The sequence below is a fragment of the Leuciscus leuciscus genome (assembly GCF_965113295.1).
Source record: "Leuciscus leuciscus genome assembly, chromosome: 13".
Classification (NCBI taxonomy): Eukaryota; Metazoa; Chordata; class Actinopteri; order Cypriniformes; family Leuciscidae; genus Leuciscus; species Leuciscus leuciscus.
The window spans coordinates 38,405,258-38,417,465 of NC_138737.1; the positions used below are offsets into that span (position 1 = coordinate 38,405,258).

The 12,208-nt window shown below is 39.9% G+C and overlaps 1 protein-coding gene across 1 annotated transcript in view; it reads right to left on the reverse strand.

Moving 5' to 3' along the window:
• LOC309512827 (fibroblast growth factor receptor 1-A-like) overlaps positions 1 to 12,208 on the reverse strand; it is a gene marked incomplete at its 3' end in the record, with an annotated part of 73,151 nt that overhangs the window by 38,465 nt on the left and 22,478 nt on the right. The gene's annotated exons all lie outside the window — the stretch shown is intronic.

Sequence of the window (12,208 nt, forward strand, 5' to 3'; positions counted from 1 at the left end):
CGCTCAATTCGCGTCATTCGCACCGCCCGGCAACAATTCGCCCCGATTCGCGTCTTTGCATTGACTTTGTATGTAATCTACGCGCGCCAATAAAGAAATTCGCTTTTGGTGTGAACACACCATAAGGCCGGGTTCACACCGGACGCCGAAGCGGCGCGGAACGGAGGCCGCTTCCTTTCGGCGCCCATGTTAACCTATGGGTGTCGTTCACACCAGACGCGGAGCGCCGCGGCATGCCGCGGCCGGCCCGCGCCGTGAAGCGCCAGTTTCGGCGTCTGGTCTATTTTTTGCGCGACCGCGAGTGATCCGCGTCCATTCCGGCAGGAAGTCACACCAAGAAACACGAGACATCCGGTCAATTGTCAAAATAAAAGCAATTTTCAAATTAAAATACCGCGAGTGACAAATGCGATCATATTTGTGTATCTAAACAGACTAGAAAGATGAAAACAAACAAAGAAAAAAACTGTCTACCATATTCTCTCTCTGGCTGCGTGTGTGTCTCGACAACGGATTAATAAAAGAAGTGTACAAACTTCTTGGTTACAGAAACATATGGTGTATTCATTTTATGAGGTTATTTACTTACCCATGATGTAAAAAATAGCTCTGAATAAACAACAACGAAGCGCTTGTCGACCGCCGCGGAGAATACGCGTCTGGTGTGAACAGGCAGGCGCCGGACCGCGCGTGATTTTCCGTTCCGCGCCGCTTCTGCGTCCGGTGTGAACCCGGCCTAACCCCTCATTTACACTGCACACGTGTGCGGTGCGTTACGTCTGCGACAAGGTTTTATTCCGTCCTCGACGCGGTGCCAACTCACACCAGGAGCATTTCAGAAGCGGAGCGACTGGATGCGCGAGACCACGTGATTTGCCTGTCCGACGTGATTTTTCTTGATTTTGGGGGTTTCTACCTTACAGTCTATGCTTTCTACCAAGGATATATTGGTGTGCAATACAATCGAGAGTCTGCACATGGTGTTAATTTTGAAATTGACAGTGTTTTTTTACTTTTATTTTGTATTTCCGGTGCGACTTGGACGCGCGTCCGTCAAAAATAGACTAGGCGCCTATATTTAGCGAAGCGGCGCGGAGAGCCGTTTCTGGGAAGCTTCTGAAACGCGCCGCGTCGCGGCCGGTGTAAACACAAGCATTGACTAGAATGGGCGCGATCAGCTCCGGTAGCCGTGTCGCAGCCGTAATGCGCCGCAGATGTGTGCAGTGTAAATGAGGGGTAACACTGCACACATCTGCGGCGCATTACGGCTGCGACACGGCTACCGGAGCTGATCGCGCCCATTCTAGTCAATGCTTGTGTTTACACCGGCCGCGACGCGGCGCGTTTCAGAAGCAGAAGCTTCCCAGAAGCGGCTCTCCGCACCGCTTCGCTAAATATAGGCGCCTAGTCTATTTTTGACGGACGCGCGTCCAAGTCGCACCGGGAATACAAAATAAAAGTAAAAAAAAAAAAACATTGTCAAATTCAAAATAAACACCCTGTGCAAACTCCCAAACGTGTTACACACCAATATCCTTGGTAGAAACCATAGACTGTATGGTAGAAACTCAAAAATCAAGAAAAACCACGTCGGACAGGCAAATCACGTGGTCTCGCGCATCCAGTCGCTCCGCTTCTGAAATGCTCCTGGTGTGAGTTGGCACCGCGTGGAGGACGGAATAAAACCTTGTAGCAGACGTAATGCACCGCAGACGTTTGCAGTGTAAATGAGGGGTAAGGTAGGTGTGCTGCACTTAAGTCCAGCAAACGCCACAGGATGGTTAATTTTTCTAAGATGTGGTCAGTTAGTGGTATTTCCTCGCGAGACAGATACTTTTGTGCGACAAATACGGCATATTGCCTTGTCCAAATTCACCGGCTTCCCCTTAATTGTCACCTGCCTCAAAGGCAACACAGTATTTGGCTTAGACACTAGATTCTTGGCTATTTTTTTAATAATGTCATTCGGCTAGCGCCGTCAACTGTTATGCCTATACCACATAAGAGAGATCGCTACTTGCAATTAAAATCTAACTCCAACTGTTTACGTTATTGTCTTTTATGCCTGTGTTTGTTTGTATTTAATTGAACATTATCTGTAAACATCACAAGTACTGAAACCTAGCAGTTAATTAATAATAATCAGACACACACAAAAAATAAATCCCCCATATGTTTAACGGACTGTCCCTCCCTTGCGCAGGAAGCGTTTTTTTTTCTCCAGAAGCCCTTGAACATGGGACTCGCAGAATACAGTAAATTATAAGCAAATATTAATGTGTTTATAGTTCATATCACACACCATATGCACTCCTGTAACTTTCAGCAAAAAAAAAAAAGAAAAAAAAAAGTGCGGTGATGACCTCACACCGCGGTAGGCATCTCATTAACGCGATATTGCGGTGATGCGGTTATCGTCACACCCCTAATGCGTACTACTTGTTTAGTCTATAGATATGTGTGCAGGCGTGTAGTATTTCACTACAAATTGACCTCGCCAAATTACTTGTGTGGCCTTAAAAATTCATAATACAGAATTTGTAGTCGTTTCCGCAGATCCATGGAAACTGGAATAATTTTGATAACGTTTTATCTGTACAGAGGTAAAGGGAAGGAGAAGGAGTCCTTCACAGGGGAGAGACTAGTTGAAACTTCAGGGCTGCATTGTCGTCGTGTCCAGGCGCAGGTCCTTCATCAGATCTGGATGCGGCGGACTGCGGTAAACCTCGGGATAAACAGAGAGACTAATATTAGTGTAGGCGCCATCCTTCTTATGATGTAAAGAGTACATCAGGATTTATGGGTAAGTATTCCCGGTTCCAGCTGACCTAATCACCCTATAAGGGGAATTATCACCCTACGTCACACGGCGTCACGCAGGTTCTACTGCGCATGTCGGGACCAAAAGACAACAACCGGAAAATGTTGTGTTGTGCAGTCGGATGCCAGAATCGTAAATCTGTAAACAGTGGTCTTAAGTTTTACCGAATACCATCAACTCGCACTCCTTTTAACGCCAACCGCAGAAGTCTTTGGTTACAAGCCATCAGAAGAGCCGACTGGAACGAGGACCAAATTAAAAATGCCCGACTCTGCGGTTCACACTTCATATCAGGTAACGTTAAGTTAACGGCTAAGTTACGCTAAATCAGACACATCACTCGGTTTGGCTTACAACAACAAAAATAACGGTAAATAAATAATGAGTTGTACAACACAGAATAAAGTACAAGTTTGAGGCGAACTTGCTTACTAGCTAACTTACCTTCAATTTGGTTACGTTGTCTTGCTAGTTAGCCTAAGCTTGGTAGTAAAGTTAGTTCTTGGCTAATACGTTATAGTAAACTCAGGCTAAGTTTGCTGTTACACTCTATCGTACTGTCAATCACTAGAATACACTTTTTTTTGTGCAGGAGAGGTATCCATGGAATTCAATAGTCCCGACTTTGTCCCTTCTGTCTTTTCATTCTCAACACAGTGTGAAATAAACAAAGGCGATGCAAAACTTGAGAGGTAAATATCGTCACTTTTGCCTTATTTAGTTGCTAACTGGGATCACATTGCATGCATCAATATGCAGAGAATGTATGGCAAGTAATGTCACATCTTTTTTGTAAATATAATTTGTTAGACCAGATCGTTTTTGTGTCTACTAACCAACTAAACTGTTTTGGACTGACTGTTTGCTCTCATCTCCGAGTATCAGATTTAAGAGAAAAAGAAAAAGGGATAGCCCACCCACAGACCACCAGACCAAGTTACTGATAAGATTGCATCAGAATCTGCAGGAGCTTGCCTGTCCTCAGATGACTGCAGAATAGAGCCTGTTGCTGGTCCTTGCATTGGTAAGAACTTCTCATATCTTAACTAATGGCAGTCTCTAGGCTTGTTCGATTTGAACCAGCGCTGCACAGACCAATCAGTTTATGACATCAAAGTAACGCAAGAGCGATTCAAAACCATTAGGAGCAGTCTACTCTCTATTCACTCTTGCGGTACTTTGATGTCATTCACCGATCGGTCTGTGCAGTGCCAGTTCAATTCAAACAAGCCTATTATTAGGATGAATCAGGTCATTCTGTTTATATATTGTTCAATACAGCAGAACTGTGTTGTGAATGAAGTTGAACATTATTCTGTTTAGCACATGCTGCTTGAAAACATCTTATCAAATAATTGAGAAAAGCTAAACTAAAACAAGTGACAATGTATCTTTTATAAGTCAATTACAATCTAATCTCTATTTCAGAAGCCACAGTCCCAAAGGTTCTCCATGATGATCTGAAACACAAGTACAGCCAACTTTCTACAGAGTGTGACAACCTGCGTTTGGACATAAAAAAACTGAAATCTGAGAATGAGGAACTAAAGACAACACTCAGAAAAACACAATTTTCCTTTAGCTCTATCAAAAGCAAAGCAGTGCATGTTCTGTTTTTCACAGGTCTGACAAGTGTCATTTTTGAGTGGTTGATTAACAAACTTAAAGACAGTGTAGAGGTTGTGCGTGGCTCTATGAACCTGGAGGATCATCTATTAGCCGTCTTACTAAAACTAAGATTAGGGCTCAGCAACAAGGATATTGCTTTCAGATTTAATGTCACAGAATGTGACATCTCTAGAATTTTGAGAAGTTGGCTCCCTTCTATGTCTCTGGCTTTAAAGCCTCTCATCAAGTGGCCAAGCAAGCATGTAATATTAAAGAATATGCCAAAATGTTTTAAACCCAAATATAAACATTGCAGGTGCATTATTGACTGTACAGAAATTCTGATCAACAGACCCACAAATTTAACCTCCAGAGCCCAGATGTACTCGACTTATAAAAACTACAACACTGTTAAATATTTGGTTGGCATGTCACCTGCAGGAGCCATTACTTTTCTGTCGGCAGGTTGGGGCGGGCGTGTTTCGCATAAACAAATTACAGCTGAGTCTGGATTTTATGACCTTCTAGAGCATAATGATGAGATACTAGCAGATTGTGGTTTTACCATTAGAGATGAGCTTGCCACACGTGGTGCCACCCTTAGGATCCCTCACTTTACCAAAGGAAAGAAGCAGCTCTCTGCTCAAGAAGTGGACATATCAAGGCGTTTGTCTAATGTGCGAATACACATTGAAAGAGTAATAGGCAGATGGAAAAATGTCAAAATTCTGACAACTGTTATTCCACTCACACAGGTTGACCTCTTAGATGATATAGTGATTGTGTGTGGAGCATTAACAAACCTTTGTAAATGTATAGTCCCAAGTAGATAGCTTGATTTTGATTAATTCTTTATGTAACTGTTTATTGTAAATAACATAACTTATTGCACATTTAAGTGTTTTTATGTCAAATATTAGTATTGTATTAAATAATTTGCTTCGAAGTACATTTCATTCTGAGTTGTTGGTTTTTTTGCACTGATCACAATACCAATCCACAAGCTTTCTTCTTACTCTGGCACATGTGTAGTGAAAATTGTTCTTGCACTTTGCACAGTCAATCATCATCCCAAAGTCTGGCCTTTGACAGTGTGAGCAGACTGCAGGTGCTTGCATCAGTGGATCCATGGTGCGTGTTAACAGCTCAGGCAAAACTCTGCGTTTAAAGAACACTTCAGCTTTAGGCAGGACTGCTTGCAGCATTTCTTCATCTCTGGTGATGCGGTTGATGGTAATATCTTGCTTTGTCCAAACCACGAAGTCAAAGTTGTGATGTTGTGCTTTCATTATTTCTGTGTATATTCTTCTGGCTGTGTCCTCCATATCTCTTCCCCAAAGTACTGCTGGGACATGGGACAACTCATGTTTGTTTGTTTGTAGTGCATTACCTGTTTTACAAGGTTTGTTTTAGCGCTCTCGGTTACTACAGTACATACACGATGTAGGGTTGTGCTCGTTATCCTTCCAGTTCTGTGTGTGTGCCAGGCCTGAGAGTGGGACTGATTTTTAGTCGTTAGCTCAAGGTTTACACACTGGTCATTCGTTAACTGCTTCCCCAGTTTTTCGAAGGTCTCTTCACACCTCTCTTGTAGTTCATTTTGGCAGAGGCATCTCAGATTGGCATCATACAGAGCTACGAGTGGCTCTGGCAGGTCTCCGGTCTCTGTTTCAGATTCTGATGCGGAGTCTGTGTCACTGAAGTCCATGCTAGTGAGCAGAGCTGCATTAGGTGCCAATACTTTCAGGTCTGCAATGTCTTCATCTGTCAGTTCTGAATCCACAAAATAAATGTTAGATAACTTATTTTAATACAAACTACAATCAAAGCTGGTTACATGTCATTAAGAGTTACATGGCACTGATTATAACTTTAACTTTTTATTAACAAAACTGTTTTTACATTAATTACACTACCGGTCAAAAGTTTGAGAACATCCCCATTTTGTAGTTTTATTGAAATATAAGTAGTTCAAGTCCAGTAAATGGTACAAAAGTAAGCAGCAAACTGCCAAAGTTAAAAACAACATTTAAGTATTAACAGGCTGTTCCAAGGTGTTCACAGATTGGGACACCTTGTAGAAATGTGTTTTTGCATCATTTTTTTGTTCAGTTTTTGTTCAATCATTTACTTCCATTGCTTCAAAATAATCAAAACTCAGAAATAATGTAACACCTTGGAACAACATGTCCTAATACACCCTCAGAAGCTTTATTAGTGCAATATTGCAACTAGTTTTTTTTTTTCATTAATTGCCCTTTTCATTTAAATAAAAGTAATTAATACCTGCTTGTTATATGCACAACCTGATCTTTTCTACATTCAGATTGTGTCTACCTTTTACATTGTTCTTTCTACACTTTACTCTGAATGGCTGCAGTTGGGTGTCTGTCCTCTTAGCCTTTCTGAAGCTGATCTCACTCAGTCTGGCTGGTTTCACCTCTCTCTTGGATGTGTTAATCCACATATTTGTTCCTGATGTACAACACTTCTCCGTCTTTCCCATCCTGACCCACAGCTCAACTTTAACCATAAGTGCAGCTGCATGACTGCAGCATGACCCTAACCTGCACAAAATTGTATAATGTAGTAACACATTGGTTTAATTGTGCTTTAGGCTATACATAACAACAGTTGTATGATTTCAGCAAATAAGAAGTTACATTTTGTTTTATTGAATTGCTGAGACTGACTGAAATGGGTAAATAATGAAAATGTAATATAGTAATCTTATTTTGGTTACATACCCAGCCATACAGGTGCAGTTCGCAGTATATCTCTAGCCACTGGATGGCTGGCCATTTCGTTACATCGTTTAACCATTCAGAAGGTTTTATGGCAAACGGATCTGTAAGATGTATCCCACTCACTAACGTTAATTTCATTTTATAACAGTTCTTATCGCTGGGCGACAAACTGTTAAAATATGCGGAGAACATTCCGAAAATTAAATATAAACTCAAATATATATATATAAAATGTTTTAAATCGAGCTATTAGTATTATTCTTATCTGTATCCGTGTAATGATCAGCTGTTAAACCGGTCTTTCTGCAACCCCGGTGCGCGCACATACCGGATGTTTACAAACCTATAATTGGTCTATAGACTCATTACATGCAAAGTGAGATATTTCAAGCCTTTATTTGTTATAATTTTGATGATTATGGATTACAGTTTACGAAACCCACAAAATCAAAATCCCAGAAAATTTGAATATTACATGAAATCACACAGTAATTACACAGTGATACCATGGTCATTGAACCAGGTTTTGGTTATTTTGGCACTGTGGGCAGGTGCAAATCCTGCTGGAAAATGAAGTCAGCATCTCCATAAAGCTTGTCTGCTGAAGGAAGCATGAAGTGCTCTGAAAATGTCCTGGTAGACGCTGCGTTGAGTGGACAGCACAGTGGACCAACACCAGCCGATGACATGGCTCCCCAAACCAACACAGACTGGAAAATTCACACTGGACTTCAAGCATCTTGGATTGTGTGCCTCTCCTTTCTTCCTCCAGACTCTGGGACCTTGGTTTCCAAATGAGATGCAAAATTTGCTCTCATCAGAAAAGAGGACTTTGGTCCACTGTGCTTTATTAAATCCAGAGTCAACGCAGCCGTCTACCAGGACATGTTCAGAGCACTTCATGCTGACTTCATTTTCCAGCAGGATTTGCACCTGCCCACACTGCCAAAACAACCAAAACCTGGTTCAATGACCATGGTATTACTGTGTAATTACTGTGTGATTACATGTAATATTCTAATTTTCTGGGATTTTGATTCCGTGGGTTTCATAAGCTGTAAGCCATAATCATCAAAATTATAACAAATAAAGGCTTGAAATATCTCACTTTGCATGTAATGAGTCTATATAATATATAGCACCTGTATGCTTGTCTGTTGGCAGTTTTGAAGTTTAATACATTTGATGCCACAATTCGTCTGCAGGTGTTGTTATGAAAAAGTTTATTCAAGTGTTCTATTAGTATACTTCTTTTAAACTAAAAATAAGAAAGTATACTTTCGGTCTACATTTTATATACTTAATGTACTTCTCAGAAATATACTTAAAATAACACTTAAGTGTGCTGGACTTATACTGAGAGAAAAGTCCAAGTATATTTGGCCTGTACTTGTACTCAATCTTTTGATCGAGATATACTTAAAAGTATAATTAAGTAGGCCTATTTAAAGTATACTTGGCTTATAGTTGTGTTAACTCTTCTGATCGAGTAAGATATTAAATATACCTTTTTTTTTTACATAGTTTTTCATATACAGTCTTATGAAACTTACATTGTTTGAAAATATTGATTAGAATATTAATATAAAAACGGATATGTTTCTAATTCTGCGTATCTGAATTTTTGTGTAGGCTAGTCCACTGTATATGCACAGGCAAATGCCTCTCAGGTCCCACATGTCTCAGTCAGACATCAAATAAATAAAATATGAGCCTAGACATAGTGTTTAGGCCAGTACTTATAAAATCTTTGTTTACCCTTGCAAAACTTTGTGCTGTCTGCTGCAGAACTTTAGTTCATTCAGACATGCAAATATGCAAATCAAATTGACGTCAAAACCAATCCATGACATTGATTTGATGTAAACTGAATGTCAAACATATCGACCTGCATATACATAAACCAATTTCAGTGTGGGTATTAACTTTCTCTTTTCACCTAATTACCACTGGAAGACATTGCCTTTCAAACTGACCTCAAAATGATATGCAGTATCTTGATCAAGTCTTGACTAACTTTTGACGTCAAATTGATTTATCATTAAAAAGAGTTATCATCGAGTGGGGTTGGAGTTATCAGGTTTACTGAAAGTTTGAGGATAGAGCAAGATTTACAAAAGCTCTTTTTAAGAACTTTCATTGGCTAAATATTTGTAAAACAGACAGACAGGCGTAAAGGGTGACCAATAACATTGATTTATAAAAAAAAAAAAAAAAAACACCACCACAAAAAAGGGCACTTTGGAGTGTAAGGGCAAAAAGGGCATGTGCTCTGCACAGGTTGAGCCCTACCTGTGCAAATGCCTGTGTGTGAGGAATTGGAAGCAAGCAGAAAATGGGTGTATAGATCCACTTTTGCGACACGACTGTCGCGACGCCTCCCCACATTTGTACTTTGATGGGCGTTTAGCGCTATGGGCGTGGTTTTGACCGAGTGGGAAATGTTGCGTATCCGATTGTTAAGTCTGACGTCACGCGTGACGTTTAGCCTTTGGGTCCAAGCGCTCCTCTCGTCCAGAAATAACAATGGTGGAACCTGTAAATTTATTTACGATCACGTCCTTCTTAGTGAGGCACCCTTGGCGGTCAAAAAGGGATTAAATTCCTTTAACACCAACAGAATGGTTAGTGTAGCTCATCACTCAGGTGGCATAATTAAGGGTAGAGTCCAGGCATCAATGAAAAAGAAGATTTACGAGGTTGAAGTGAGTTAGCTCGGGACACGGGACACAGCACTGCGGCATTGTAAAAACACTCAATAATAACCAAAACACTAGCGAAAGCGGTAGGTAGGTAGAGAGGACCTGGACTTTGGACCCGGAAAGAGTATTATCGGAGAGTGGTTACGTCACGACTTAACAACCGAATAGAGACAGAGCGCAACGCGTCATACATTTTTATAAGCTTCCGAACCATAAAAGCCAGCCTTTAAGGAGACAAAAGCAATAAGAAAAAAGCTTACCTGCAATTATATACTATTTAATTGACTGAAACTAAGCTTAAAGTAAGTTATTGAGAAATCTTAATGATGTTTGAATGATTGTGATGAGGTTATAGCCAATCACAACAGAAGTCATATAAATATAAAGAAATCTTACAATTGCAAAAATGAATTGCAGGTTAGATAGGTGAAAATTATCACATTTGATTTTGTTGAAAAAAACTTACCCTCAGCTTGGGTGGCAGATCTGCCCTGTGACTGAAGAGGCTGAGTTAGAAGTACTAAGATCAGCAGCAGCATGGTTTTCTTCTTCATCATTATCATCAAGGATTCTCTCTGCATCCAGGTCAGCTCTGAAAAAACATTATTTTTCTTATATTCTCCATTGTTGCAGCTCCTCTCTTCCCAGTCTGTCAGTAACGCTCTGTTTAGTTCCTGTCTCTATGAAGCCCCTCCTTCCGAAGAACACAATGTGCTCTGATTGGTCAGTTGGACCAGTGTGTTGTGATTGGTCAACCGATTCAAGCGTGTTTGGGGAAATGTCCCACCCCGTACAATAACTGCTGCTGCATCCCAATTCACCTACTTATACTACGCCCTAAAAGTTCTCTTTTTTTGAAGAAGTGTATCAGAAGAGTATCAGAAGAGTTGGCAAGCTTTGGGACATACCACTTCGTCATCTTTAACGTCAATGTTTAAAGTGCCCTGTCAATCATCTTGGCGTTTCAGGGAGTTCAGAAAAAGTGAGATTGATACAGAATAACAACCTTTGGAGGGACTGTGTTTTGGAACTTTTGGAAAATTTGGGATTAGAAACTGTATGGTTACTGTAAGGAAATAACATCACAATAAAGAAGGCTAAGTTTATGACCAAATGATTTAGCAGATATAAAAAAAAAAAGAAAAAGATTTTCCTTTATTTACACAAACTATTTCTGACTAAAGCTGCCCAAGTCACTAGACTGCCAGTAAAGGAGGCTATTAGGCCCCTACCCTTTCCTGTTCATTCTTCTGAGAAAACTGATTCATGCAGAAAAAAACATGTCACGTAAGTGTGTGTGTGTGTGTGTGTCAGGGCAGAATTTCACCGAAACAGTATAAGAACAACCAAAGAGGTTTGCTGAATGAGTCAAAATTATGTAAACTGGAGGAAGTTTGACCAATCTGATGGATTTGTGATATGTTGGATAATTAATTAGAGCAACAATAAATAAAGCAACAGTTTAAACAGAAGCTGCAAACAGTGAAGAATTGGTTATCTGCATAATTTATTCAGTCGCATACCATCGCAAGTATGGAGTACCGTTTTATTTTCCACAGATTTCAAACCTTCCTCAAAAGTGTTGTTGGATAAAATAGGACTTATATGCTTTCTGTGTTTAAAATGATTATTATACAAGCAGTTTTAATGACCTCATATAAATATCTACTTTGTATGTACTTTCAAAAAAACAATTGTCCCACCACTATTTAGGTGACTGATAAAAGCGGAAAGGTCCATTAAAATAGCAAAACACTTAATTAATGGTGATCAATCATAGCACCTAACATTTAAGACATTTATCTTTATATAGAACATAACATATACATACATACATACTCCATCTCTTCTCAAAAGGCAAGTGTTGTTTATAAAAACATTATGACAGTACAAAATAATATTGTTCAAATTCAAAAAAAAAAAAAAAAAGCATATGTATTTTATTACAAACCAACATAAGAGTCCATTTTGTGTACTCACATTTTTCTTTCTGAAAAAAAGACAATTCCAGATCAGGTTCAGATGTTCATAAAATAACTGGCTCCCAAATAGTCACTGGTCGAAGCTCCCCATTTCTCCCTCTGATAGATATATTCTTCCTAAATATTGCATGAAGATTATTTTGTCACACTTATAACTAACTCTTTGACTAACAACCAATTTCAGTTGGCAGTCCGAAGTCAAAACTAACCCAAGCAGTGAGCAGAAAGACCTGACTCCACCTCCACTGAACCACAGAACCAATGGGTGGGCACACCACACCACACTTTTCTTAAAAGTAACTAAGCAATGCAATTAGTTACTTTGTAAGGGAGTAACACAATATTGTA